Source organism: Lathyrus oleraceus, chromosome 7, assembly GCF_024323335.1.
Source record: "Lathyrus oleraceus cultivar Zhongwan6 chromosome 7, CAAS_Psat_ZW6_1.0, whole genome shotgun sequence".
NCBI lineage: Eukaryota > Viridiplantae > Streptophyta > Magnoliopsida > Fabales > Fabaceae > Lathyrus > Lathyrus oleraceus.
In genome coordinates this window covers 166,332,205-166,347,595 of record NC_066585.1, presented here as the reverse complement: position 1 = coordinate 166,347,595, position 15,391 = coordinate 166,332,205, and positions in this window count along the sequence as shown.

Below are 15,391 nucleotides of genomic sequence, written 5' to 3'. Positions count from 1 at the left end.
TTTTTAGCATTTATACTCATTTCAAATAGTGTTTTTTAGAATTCTAAGAATCAAACTGCTAGCACATCAACCAAACCCACACTGATGTAAAATAGCCAGAAAGCTCCGAATATCTTCACCCTTCAACTCAATGCAAAATCAGCTTTTAGTATCCAGTATGATATTCACAGTCACCATACTCCACTCTAGCTGCCAGGCAAACTGAATGAATAAGCACAAGAAATGCCAAGAACCGGCCCCAAAATTAATGCACCCGAGTAGCACACTGATGATACAAACGCCAACCGGTCGAATCTCCCATATCCAAGACAAGTAACCGACCAAATAATACCTTTGGAGCATAAATCGTAATTCATGTAGCATTGAAATACACTTCGATTTAAACTCTTATAGTTAGATATTCCGTCAATTCCGCAAGTTCCTATGCATTGTTTCAACCACTGCTCAAACTCCAGCTAATGAATTTATACCGAGACTAAAATTGGCACATATCCCGCACTGTCAATATCTCCTCAAGCCATCTGCCTACTGCTGCACCTAATCTTGAAAATGCACAATAATTGTCCTCCCTGCTGCTCTTCCACAAGCCTGATGAATACATGGCAAGCAATTGCTACTATGAATTCAGTCCATATATATACCCGACTGACGATGCCACAAACAGATTAATAGCATGCATCAATTTTTGCTTCAATACTTTAGGACTCAATGATTTACTACTCAATGAATACGAATCAGATTTCAATGTGTTTTCTCGTATAAACGATCACATGCACAAGGAAAGCTCTGAACCACGGGGTAAGTTTCCACATAATTTTGCTGTATAAAAGCAAAATCAACATTGCAATTTGTATTTTACTTTTCGTTTTAATTTTATTGCTTTTGTAAAACTTTTTCTTCCATTTTAAACATGCAAAATGATATTCTTTAGCCCAAGTTTTGAAATATCAATGACTAGAAAGCTCAAGAGTGATCTTGTCCAAAAAAGGAAAGAAGCCAAGAATGATACGCATCGCAATGAGTAGTGCAAATATTTTTGTTATTGGCACTTCCATTAAAACATAGATAGGCCATAAATGCAAGGATCGGTTTTAGTATAAAAATTTGATCCATCTCATAGAAACCAATACCAATTATCGATAGTGATTTGTTTGTTTGTGTAAAAGTGAAGATATCATTTTAATTCAAATCTAATGACGAGAGACAGGAACATGATTTTTTTATTTATTTATCATTGTTACTCTTATAAATTGCAATACTTTATTGTAACAAGAAAATTAGTTTTAATAGAAAAACTAAGCTCAAAGTATCCATCGAAGTCCGCTTTCACGTGTCCATTACCAAATTTTAAACTCTAATTGTCCGCTTTCGCGTGATACAAATTACAAATTTAAAACCTCTTTTGAAAATGAGTGATTTCTTATTCAATTTAGAAACTGCTTTCACTATTTTAAAAATTAAAAATCTGATTTTTTTTAGTAAAATACCATTTTCACTCTTTCGAATCGAAATCGGTATTTCGATATTTTTACTTTTGTAACAAATTTTAACTTTAAAAGTATAATTTTTGAAAAAAAATATTCTCATGACATTTATTATGCACACAATTTACAAAATCCTGTCGATATGACAATTATTCATGTTTCAGACTCAACCGATTTAGTCCGACATGATAAAAACAACACTTAAATAACAATTATTCATGGTACTCATAATAAAATTTAGCAAGTAAAAGAATCTAAAATTATGCAGAGAAGTTGGAAATTGCATATACTAATTTCTTCTGAAGGAAGACTTTTATCTAATACAACAATGAAAATGAAAAACAACAACTAATTGAACTCGAAGGAATTAAATAACATCTACCTGAAGTTTTACTTGCAGCAACATAAATTCAAAATAATGTAAAAATTAAAATTGCAAAAACACCTCAATGTGAGATAGTATTGCTTTTACAAGTGATTATAGTGCTACATGTAAGCTTGGATGATAAAATTATGAAACTAAAGTCCTATTTATACACTAAATCTCGCCCTGGAACTACTGGAAATCGTGCAACATAAGTGGAGAAAGTGGAGGAGTGGAAACAACTGAATTGCTGATCATGAGCGATTTTTCTAGTTGAAGACGTCATGACGGGCGTCACTGAGGTGACGGTCTGCGCATCATGTCCATGACGAGCGTCACTCAGGTGACAATTTGTCCGTCATGGCATTTGCACATGCGCCCATTGTTTTCTCTTCCCTGACTTACGATGTGGCCATTGTAGAGCTATGACGACCATCATGACTGGATTGCGCACGTCATAACAGTCAGAACTTAGTATATATTTTTTTTCTTTCTGTTTTCATGATTTTTCTCCATTTTTCTGTGCTGAGGCCACTAACTGATTAATATCTGAAATACAACACACAATACAGAGTAAAAGAGCAAATGTGACACAAATGACACTAAAAACATGTGAAAATCGAATATAAAATATGGTAAAATTGTGCGTTATCAAACTTCCCTACACTTGAACTGTTGTTTGTCCTCAAGTAACTTAGCTTGCATACAGAAATGGTAAATGTAATAACATGAAATAAAATGGACTAATAAAAAGTAACAACACTAGTACTCATGCGTGGTTCCAAATTTGAACCGGCTATAGGTTAATTCCATAAGTACTAATTCTAACACCAAGGATATCATAAAAATAAAGACCACATTTAGCGGACAAAAGTCTCCCTCCTAGCATACCAATTCAAATCATATTGTTGGATCGTAATCTCACTATCCTAATTCTTTCATCCTCGTTCATTCAAGACAGTAACATTAAGGCACTTAGGTATCTAAGTAATCATCACACACATGGTAGGAAAGCTGGTAAGCATTTTATTCATGTTTTTGCATTTAGACTTTTGATCAAAGACACACACATTTTATTCAGATTTTTGAGGTTTAACCATCATTGGGCTAAGTAACCTGGTGTGGGTTACCCAAATTAGTAGATGAAATTGCCCTTATTTTATTTACGCTTCAAATTTTTTCATTTGACGTTAGACATATGAATTTGTAAAACTTCTAAAAATTTGTCACCGAAAGAATGTGGTTAAGATTTCTCTTTCAGGTCAATCGACTAAGTATGTGGCTATGCCACCTAAAGAATGGACCAGGCTCAAAGGGTTTATCAACAGATACAATATATTCTTTTTCAAGTTCACATAAGAAAGAGATTAAGTTAAAACAAACAACTTGCCTAAGTGTGTAATCAGACATACAATAATTCATCAGTAATGAAAATCGTAACAAATGAACAATCATACAAACACTCATACAAGAAAGAATTTAAATAGTGGAGTTATTTAGCTCAAATCTTGCTAAGATTTTTGATGATTGAGTAAAGGGTCATCGAATACTACTCCCCTTCTTGTCTCTCTGCTTTGGAACTTCTTTGACAACTTAAATTTCTCTTTTCTTTTTTTCTTCTTTCCTACTGTCTTTGTTCTTTTGGTCATTGGTAAAACATCATTCTCTAAACTGAAGAACACAATGAAAACAAAATCGTTAATCAATTGAAGCACATGTAGTTTTACAAAAGGGAAAACATTACACATAAATAATTGAATTCCTTAACAATTCAAAAGTACAAATATTACTGAAAGGAAAAAGAAACCTAAAATCTAAGATGATTGTGAAATGTCCGAATAACATCTCGTCAGGGTTGATATAGTGGTGAATCACATCCACAATATCCTCAAAATCTTGATTTTTCCAAGCCCAAGTCGCTCACATCTGATCACACCTATTATCCATTGCTTGATCTTGATCTACGAAGTAGGCTTCCATAGCTTGCGAAGTCGCAAATTGCTCCCTCAAGTTCTGAGTTGGCATGTGATCTCATAAATTATTGAAGTATGCCTGAAAATGTTGACCAAATTGAGGCCGCTCTGTGTAAAAGTTGGGTGAAATGTCAGTTGCCCAACTTACCATGTCTACTACAGACTCTTCAAGTCTTTGAAGACAATCAGAAGCCTAGTACTGTTGGTGTAGGTTTTCTTGTTGTTGTGGAACCTCTAGATGTTAAAATTACTCTTGGCCTTCTTCTTGTACTCCTCTTTGACCATCTCTTTGAAATGAGTCTATTGGCATCATGCGTATAAAAACAAGGTTGATTGAGAGCATTAGTAAGAGCTTGTCATCCCTGGTTGAATTCATACATTTGTCGACATGCATAATTCATTAATACACAAAAGTGGCCACATGCATACAATGGTGCATCTGCCATGGCCATGATGTTCTAAAAAATCAGGAGCCCAACATTGATGGACTCATTATGCATTATTACCGGTAAACCAAAAACTAATTTTACAATAAACTCTAAAGTGTTTGAGGCAGCCTCGAGAGTATGAACAAAGAAAGAGGTCCACACCTTTAGAATTGAGTGCATATCTATTGTATGAGCCTTTGTTGAATGCCATAGTGACCAACCCATTCTGCCCCATATTGGCACAATTCATCTTTATTAGCTTCCCAACCTTCATCCCTTGGCTTGTTGTTGTGATCCCTTCTATTTTGGACCCGCATTAATAGAATATAATATTTTGTTAAAATTTGTCATAATTAGTTTCTTGTAATTGGAATATATTTTCATAATTAGTTTTCTGTAACTATGTTGTGTAATAATTAGATAATTGACTAAATGATGTATATATTCTACTCACATGAATGAGAAACGCAAGGATTCCACTTATCTTACATATATAAATAAAGATAAGTATGTAAATATTTTATTAAGAAAAAATAAAATTATGACAAAATATTGTAATATAATTGGAATCCTTGCGCATCTCATTCATGTGAAGAGAATATATATATATATATATATATATATATATATATATATATATATATATATATATATATATATATATATATATATATATATATATATATATTCTCTTCACATGAATGAGATACGCAAGGATTCCAATTATATTACAATATTTTGTCATAATTAGTTTCTTGTAATTATGTTATATCATAATTAGATAGTTGACCAAATTATATATATATATATATATATATATATATATATATATATATATATATATATATATATATATATATATATATATATCATTTGGTCAACTATCTAATTATGATATAACATAATTACAAGAAACTAATTATGACAAAATATTCTAATTACAATAAACTAGTTATGAAAAATTATAACAAAATATTTTATTCTATCAAATTATTAAAAATTTAATAATTAAAAATTATTACAGATTTAATTTTTGTGTGACGACTCACCACTGACAACAATGTCTCTGTTTCCTTTGTTCATTTTGCCTTTACTATATCTGATTTCCAAACGGGGATCGCTCTCATGAGGTCTGACAGTCGTGACGATCTCTATCTAGTCACCACTTCCTCAGACTTTGTCGGTCTTACTTCCAGTCTCAGGCACAACCGTCTTGGTCACCCTGGCATTTTTGTTTTGCATTCCTTTCGTAGTAATAAGTTCATATGTTGTGAGCCTCTTAATTCTTATGCTATTTGTTACTCTTGTATTTTACGAAAACATGTTAAGTTACCATTTTTTAATTCTCAAACTATCACTTTGATGTCTTTTGCTATTTTACATAGTGATTTATGAACGTCTCCGATTTTAAGTTGTGCTTGTTATAAATAATATGTATTATTTTTTGGATGATTTCACAAATTTCTTGTGGACCTTTCCTATTAGCAAAAAATCCCAAATATTTGAAATGTTCACGTCACTCACAAACCTTATTAGCATACAATTTTTGCAAAATGTCAATGTGACAATGGCGGTGAATATAATAATGACCTATTTTGCAAGTATTGGACTGATCATGGTCTTGTTTTTCGTTTCTATTGTCCCCACACATCCTCACAAAATGGGAAAGAAGAATGAAAAATAAGAACCATTAATAATATGATACGTACTATGCTAGCTCAGTCTTCTATTCCCACGTCTTTTTGGAATCATGCAATTCAAATGACAACTTATCTTTTAGACATTCTATCATACCCTAAATTTACCCATAAGATTCCACCTATCATATCATTTTCATTCCAACCAAGATCACAAGCATGGTATCCTCATAATCCCCACCTCTTTAGATTTACCTTAGTGGGAGATCATCAAGTATCCTTTGTGTTTTTCTTTTATCTTTTGGCTTGCTTACATTCTAACTTTGATAACCTTATTAAAAATACAGAAATATATGTTGTTTCCTTTTCCTTATTGCACAAGGTATGGACTTGCAATCAAAGTATCAAGCTTGGTTTTTAAAGTAGGGTTAGGTTTCCCAAGGTCAAAGTTTAATCAACAAGTGGTTCACAAGAGCTTCTACTTTAAGGAATGACCTATAATCTTAGGTCACATTCATGTCAAGCCTCATTCAACATTATTTGATCAAGAGAAGTTCAAATTTGGTGCATGATGTCAAAGTTGATTCATGTATGGTTCACGTGTTTATTTCCATGCCATCTTCATCCAATTTTCCAGCAATTATCAATATTCTTCAAAGGACAATCAAGTTTCTTCCATTTGGTATTTAAGTGGTCATCATTAGGCCTTTAGATGCAAGAAATGGCAAGAAGTCATAAGTTGGCACATGTATGGTTGGCCTAAAATCAAGTATGGCATGCCACTTGGTCCGAACACCTTAACTCTCTCATTTCTTAACAATTTTTGAATCTACTTCGAGCCAAATGTCACATTTGAACTCCTATACAACTTCCTTCAAGGGTAAAACATCAAATTTTCCTCTAAGTCCATCAATTTTTGAATTGGCCAAGATGCTCATATGTGCACAAACTTTTTAGACTAAACTTATACTTACCTCAATAACATCGCGGATACACTTCTCCCGCATTTCCTCCGTCAAATTCTCTCGCTCATCATCACTAAATCTCTCTCGCTCCTTCTAGAACCTATCCCACACCTCATTCAATAACCTCTCTCGCTCCTCTAGAGGTACCCTCTCACGTTCCTCTTAAGTCATACTCTATCACGTCTCCTGAGTCCACTTATCTCTTTAGTCTGTTTCTTAAGGATTACTTTGTTACTTGTTTGCAATGTTCCAAAAAATAACCTCAAGACGACGCCTTTTCCAAGACCACAAACACACCCACCGTGCTCATTTGTTCCAATCACTTCAACCAAGATGTCATGAATTTCTCGTGGAACAAAGATATCATCTTTGGATTTTTAAATAAGTTAATCCTACTACACATATAAAAGTTCATCTTTACTAAATTGAATTAATTTAAATAAGCAATGTTGAAAAAAGTATCTACTTACAATATTTTCAGTAACTTCGTGTGAAGCCTATAATGTGAACTCGCCTCCTGGTATTTGAAGAGCCCTTTTCCATTTTGCATGGCTTGATGGGGGAGATGGGATGAGATCAAGGATTTTAGAAGGATCTCCCATCTCTTGTTGTCTTTGTTTTCTATTTTCTTTAATCATTATTTGCTCTAGCTTATCATATCTCCCACGAGACAATCTATGTGAATAAATATTTCTTGATCTATTCTACTTTCCTTTTTGAATCTTAGCCAATAATTCAAGAGACCTACGAGACTTGGAAAACTCCTCATAAACCTTCTTATCAATATATGAATACATAATGTACGAAGGCTCTAAGTTATGCTTTGTTTTTGTAATATAATCACTTGTGAGCTCTGTCCTAAATCCCATCCAACGCTCACCAGCATATCCAATCCATTTCTTTTTCATCATATCATCCTCTGGAATAATAAAAAATTCCTACGTTTATATAATAAAGTTGATATTAATATTATACCAAAAAAATAAATGGTCATCTCTACTTGTAAAACAAATCATAAAATTTAAAATAAATACCGTAATATCTGTCCATAAGTGATCTTTTAACTCATCGTGAACTCCATGCCAATTATCTATTAAAATGTTGAGTTTGCTTCTAACTTGTAATGACACATAACCCCTAAAACTATTTGCATGTTCACCAAAAGCCATACCAGTTTTTGGACAAAAATCAACCAGGAAGCGAACATTGCTTTCGTGGAATTTTTCACCTTGGTCAACATCGTGGCACCTCTAGTTTTTCTTTAACATTTAGTATTAGAAGAGGTTATAACAGATGTTGTATCAATGTTAGTATAAGAGGTGTTGGTAGAATCACCCATCTTTGTGTAAACCAAGAACTATACTACTCAAATCAATAAATATTTGCTAAGGAACCTAATGCATATGAACTATATTACTCATGGTACACTTTCTAAGAACATACATTCAACATATTCTCAAACTAACACTATTCAAGGAAAAAACTTTTAAGTGGTCAGTATGTAACACCATTTTCTCAAACTAACATTATTCAAGAAAAACAACATTTATATAAATATCTCAGTAGTAAGTGACATCATTTTATCAAACTAATACTAGATAAAGTGAGTTACGGGCCGAAAATTTGATGACGAAGCTTCCTTCGAGTTAGGTTGGAAAAGATGATGTTCGAGTTTATGTTGGAAGAGATGATGGAATATGAGTTTTCATGATGATGAAAATCGCATAGGTTTTTAAGAGACTGACGATGAACGACGAGTGTTAATAGGTAAATGAAAATTAAGAGTTTAGTTTTGTGAAATGTTCATGCAAAAAACTTTCACATCGGTTATAGGGGATAACCGAGGGAGTAAACAAATTTAAAATAAAAAGCCATAATTTTCTAGGAAATTCATGTAAATGATATTACCCATCGGTTGGGCAAAGTAACTGAGGGTAAATACAATTTTTTTAATAAAAAAATTAATAGAAAAATAAGGGCATTTGAAAATATTAATTTAGTAAAATTCAAAATAAATTAGAAATAGGGAAAAGAGAAAGGCACCAACTGAGAAAATGCACTTTGGTCCCTAAGATAATTGAAAAATAAATAAAAAATAGAATATCGAGTAACTAGGATTCGAAGCGAGGTTCCTTGTAGATCCATTCCCTAGGTTTTTTCCAAAATGAAGGGAATAAGTTGTATATATATTTTTTTTAAAATTAATCATGGCGCTCCCTGGACATATACCTTAGTTATTTGTTAGACGATGTGAAAGCTTTGTCATATAACATATTATTTGTAGTAGTGTACACGAGATTACAATATGAGTTACAATAAAATAGTATTTAGAGTTACCAAAAATAAACCCTATTTTCTACCCAAGTGTTTTCCAATTTCTCCAACTTTCAATATAGGAATTACACAAACACAAGGTGTTTAAACTTTTTACCAATCCCTTTGATAACCCCAAAAGGCTGCCAAAATTCCCAGAATATAATTCTAAGGCATTTTACCCTTTGTTTCTCACTAGGATTTCTACCTTATACAACTTCTGCAACTTGTATTACAAAAATGAGAGAAACTCATATTTATAACTACCAAAACCTAAACGTGCCCAATCCTGAAAATATGTCAGTACCAATTTTTTTTATCACTTGAGGTTTTAAGGTATATTACAAAATTCCCCACCTTGACTTCAAATCGATGGTGATGTCAATTTAACAACCAACCACTTTGCTTCTTGATGACACTTTGTCATTAAGGAATTTTACGAGCAAAAATCAAACAAAACGGTGGAATTATGAGTAAAAGCAAAACCAAAGTGTGGAAGAATTAAACAAAGTCGCAAAAGAGTGAGGAATATGGACATAATGAAAAAGTTAAAGATAAGAAGAACAAAAAACTGATTTTGCCTCTGGATTTCTAGCGGTCGTGATGTTGACATCGTGTGTGCGGTGACGTCACACTGTGGCCGTGATGAGAAATAATGCGGGTGCGATGTCATGATTTTATGCCTCACTTTTTGCAGCTTTAGAAAGGGAATTTTGGGTACTTTTTAGGGGTTCTGATATTTAATATTTATATATGAAACTTGTTAATCTGCTACAACACTCTACTTCTCATTTTAGCATGTTTCTCTTTGACTAAATCCACGTTAGTTTCTTGGATAGTGAAGTTCGATGCTAGTGATCATATAACTTCATGCAAGTGATCATATAGTACCATATATGAGTTTTTAATATCACATTTGTATGCATTTAAAGAGATAAAAGGTCAAACTAGTTGGGTTGAGACTTCGTAAAATAATGAAAGTATAAAATTAAGTGTCAAAACTTAATTTTGTTTGTGCACAAGAATGAAGGATAAGAAGATGATGGAAGAGTGAAACTTCTAACTAATTTTACTCTCAACTGAAAACGGTTACAATGAAAATTCTGCTACAAACTGAACTTGAGTTTAATTTTTATATCATAAAAACCACTAAATAAAACTCAAATTAAATATAAATTCAACTTGAATGTGAATTTGGATTACATTTTAACACCATCCCTTAACCCACATTCAAGAGTAAAATCAACAACACCAATTCCATCCCTCAAATGGATAAAGTGTTCAGTATTGATAGTTTTAGTCAGCACATCTGCAAGTTACTTCTGAGTGCTACAATGAACAACCTCAAGCACTCCATTCTGAACCTGATTACATATAAAGTGAAACTCCGTGTCAATGTACTTGCCCCTTCCATACAACACTGGATTCTTGGAAAGGCCTGTAGCTGGTTTATTATCAATCATTAACCTTAACGACTTGCTCACCTTGATCTTTAGATCCTACAATAAGCTCATAATTCAAATAGCTTGACATGCAGACAAAGCACCTGCAATGTACTCAACTTCACAGGTTGACAATGCAACCACTGGTTGCTTCTTCGAGCACCAAGAAATGGGACATCTACGATACTTGAAGAAATATCCAGAAGTACTTCTTCTGTCATCTTTGTCTCCATACTAATCAGAGTCTAAATAACATATCAACTTTGGGTCAAATTTAGCACCAGAAGGAAACAAAACTCCATACATCAGAGTCCCCTTAATATACCTCAATATCTTGATAGCAGTTTGGTAATGTGACCACTTTGATTTGTTGATAAACCTACTCACTATTCCAACTGCATATCAGATGTCAAGTATGGTGTTACGGAGATATCTCAATGAGCCCACCAACTGTTTAAAAGTTGTAGCATCTACACCATCACCCTCAACATCAGAATACAACTTGTAATTTATTTCAGCAGGTGTGATTGCAGGCTTGCTATTTATTAGCTCAAATATCATCAGAAGCTTAAGTTCATACTTCAACTGGTGCAAACAATTATATCCTTATCAGAGTCAAAATCTCCACCCCTAGAAAATATACCATATTTCCTACATCAATCATCTAAGATGCATTCATCAACACCTTCTTGAACTTGACTATCTCATATGAACAACTCCTTGTTACCAATATGTCATCAACATAGAGACACACCATAATCATATTGCTATCAAATGTATGTTGAACATAAACACCATACTCCATCTCACATTTTCTGAATCCTTGAAGCTTGAAAAATGAATATATTTTCATATTTCAAGCTATAAGAGCTTGTTTCAGTCCATACAAGGCTTTATGCAAACTATACACCATCACTTCTTGATTCTTTTTCACAAATCCAAGAGGTTGTGACACATAAACTTCCTCTTGTAAAGGACAATTCAGAAATGCAGATTTCATATCTAAATGCATCAGAGGCCAATTTCTATTAGCAACTATAGCAATCATCAATCTGATTGTTTCATGCCTAGCTACAAGTGCAAACACGTCAAAGTAATCTAATCCATATTTTTTTAGAAATCCTCTAGCTACTAACATTGCTTTGTGTTTGCCAATTGATCCATATGACTTCCATATCAACTTGTAAACCCATCTCACACTGATGTCTTTCTTGTTCTTTGGAAGCCCAGTCAACTCCTAAGTCTTGTTTATTTCTATAGCCTCAAGTTCTTCTTTCATGGCCTTCAGCCACACTTTTTTCTTGATTGATACTGCACCATAGTTAGTTTGAGACTTATTACAATCCCATGCTTCTGTTTCCTTTACAATGACATCTCTGCTAATTTTAACTTTGTTGGTGACATGACAATAAATTTTATAAGCACTTGTACTGTGGAACGTAATTAGTAACATTACTTTGCTTATCATCCAGCTTCTTTCTAGTAGCACTTGGAACATGTTTGTAACAAACATAACCAAATACTCTGAAAAGACTCACATTTTGCTTATCTCTAGTCCACTTCTCAAAAGGAACAGTTTCCTCCAGCTTCTTGGTTGGACACCTGTTGAGCCTATATGTTGTAGTGGTAACAACTTCTCCCCCACAAGGTGTGAGGGAACTGATTCTTGATCAGTCACCATTTATAGTAAGTTTTCATTACTGATTCGACGCAAAATAGAGACATTTGATACACTGTGCAAGCATTTAAGGTACAATTCGAGTAGTTTTACTTCCGTTAAGTTATTTACGCATTTTTTATGTTTTACTTTGTTTATCTTGATTTTATGCGTGGGATAGTTGTGTTTTTGTCAGACATATCCAGATAGAAGAACCGGAGAACTCAGAACACGACAGTGCGAGAGTCCTGTACGAAAAAGAGCAGAAAATCTTAGTACAGGAGGCCTGACACGGCCACCCGTGTCACCTGACACGGGCCGTGTCAGGGAAAGGGAAACAGAAGAAGAAAATAATAGCCTGACACGGCCACCCATGTCAGGCAGAACTTCACCCCGTGTTGGGCATGCCATGGGCGTGTCAGGAGAGCCAGTAGGCTGACACGGCCACCCGTGTCAGCTGACATGGGCCGTGTCAGCCCAAGCCCAATATTTCCAATTTTTCTGGGCTTTTCATTCTTCGGGCTTTGTGGAGACATCTTTGGACCTGTCCAACTGCTGCTGGGAACTTTCACTATAAAAAGAGGTCTTTTGTCAAAGGAAAAGGCATCTTGGAATACAACAAACAACAGTATTGTGAAGCAATCAAGTATTACAAAGATCAAGGCATTTGGAGAGCTGAAGAGATTCATGAGCGGGAGCGATTGAAGATCAAAGTCATCCAATTAGTTGTAATGTGTAATTTTTATCTTGAATTGGTTTTAAACAATATGAGTAGCTAAACCCCCCCAATGCTAGGGGGTGTCCCTGATTTAGAATTGTAATGAATTTGAGTTTACATTTGCATTTATAATATTTTATTTACGGTAACCTTTTGATGTGTTTATTGCTTTCTCTTTCGGATCAATCGAGATTGATCTATGGTTATCACTTAGGCTGGACCGCCAGTGATAAGGTTTTCATCAGGTTACTCTGCAGTAGATATCACCTAGGACTAGGGATACCCTGTATGAACCAGAGCATTCTTGATATTATACAGCTTAACTTCACCCTCATTGGCTATGGACATATGAATGAGGGTAGATTGATTAAAGGTTTTCTCACCAAGGACTTGGGAGAAAATACCCTTGAGAACTGATAGTAATTGATATTTATTAATGCAATAGTAACTCAGAGTTATTACAGGGATAAATCATACACCTTCCCTGGCATTGTTCCTTTTTCTCTATAAACTCTTATTTTTCTTTATTATTTTCTTTTTACACTCAAAAACCCAAATTAATACTTTTTGTTTAATTGAATGATAATTTAAACTCAATACTAACGTGCAGTCCTTGAGATCGACATTCAGGGATTTTCCCCATTATTACTATAAAAGGCAAAATAGTACACTTTCTATTTTTCCGATCAAGTTTTTTGCATCGTTGCCGGGGACTGCAAAAAATATAGTTTAAATTTTATTTCAATTAAAATTTTGTTGCTCTGCAATAAAATTATTTTTCTGTCATTTATATTTTACTGACTAGTGTATGCGAGGAAAACCCTCAGCTGAAATTCTTTTTGACGCAAAGATCGAGAGAACCCTTCACAGAAGATGCAGAGATCAAAGATTGGATTTGACAGAAGAAAGTACCTCGGATCAACCAGAAGTCAAGGAACCAATGGCTGAAGTTCCTCCAATTCCACCTCCTCCACCTTCGGAGAGACTCCTAGGTGACTATGGAGGTGCAAACGCACCGGGTGGTCGACTGACAATAGTTAACCAACCGGTGAATGTGACAAATTTTCAACTGCATCCTAGCACTATCAATCAATTGGAAAGAAAACCTTTCACCGAAAAGGTTAATGAGGACGCCAATAAACACCTGCAGAGATTTCTGACCATGAGCACCACCTTGAAAATTGATGGTCACACTGATGAAGCAAAAAAATTAAGAATGTTCCCGTTCACTTTAGCTGAAGAGCGGAAGAATGGTTCTATTCTCTCCTGGCCGGTAGTATCACTTCTTGGGAGGAGATGAAAACTGCATTCTTAAATGAGTATTTTCCAGCATCAGTATTCCTGAGAAAAAGGTATGAAATTCTGAATTTCAAATAGAAGGATGGTGAATCATTGGGAGACACATACAAAAGATTCAAAAGGATCTTAGTCGCGTGTCCCACTCTGTAGCGGGGTATTCGTTACCATTAGAGATATTGACTAAATCCAAGGTAAATCATACAAGTCGAGTCGCCACCGCACTTCTATTTATCCAAAGGAATGGTTAGAAAGCAAACAAAAACCTAAAAGTTTTATCGAATAAAAAACTAGTAAAAATGTCAGAGATCGGGGTAAGAGGGTTGGTTATGCAATGGGAAGGTTTTAAGCACCCAAAACATCCTAGGTACTCCTAGGGAGCCCTTTTCACATTTGTTGTAAGGTTTGTGTTTTGTGAAAATTTATTTGTGCAAACATGATTGAAGAGATGAGAAGAGAATATACAAGTTTATTTACATTTTGTGTTTGGATGGATAAACCCATTGCCTATGTACCATCTTTAAAAAGATTAGGATCAAAACCTCGTAGTTCGGGGTAAAAATCTCAAAATAAGTTGGTGAATTGATTGGTCCAAAAGCCTTAAGGTCTTTTGTTATCCAAGGGAGAAAACTCAACTCAAAACCACAAATCCACCATGTGAGGATAGCTCCAACATGCTAGTGAGGGGTTAACCCTATAATAAGCATGGAAGACTCATTGTCCATCACTAAGGATATAGGGGAGTATTACATCTACCTCAAGGATAACTCAAACCTAATAGCTAAAGGTTATGAAAAGTTTGATTAAGAGAATGGCCATTGAAACCACAAAAAAAAGGTATTTGAATGAGTGGTATTTACCAATGAAAAGTATGTACAAAATATGGTCAAAGTTGATTTAAGAGTTCAATTCAAAATGAGTGTTATGAAAAGAAAGTTTGAAAATCAAAAGCATAAGGCTTAGGTTTCTAATGTTTGAAAACAAGTGTTAATGTTTGCACAAAAAGTTTTGGCTTGGGTTAGAGTGGAGGTAAGAAGAAGAATGGCTAAAGTCCTAATCATACAAGAGATAAGGGATAAGAAAACAAGACCACAAATGGAGTTCCTCTCTTGAG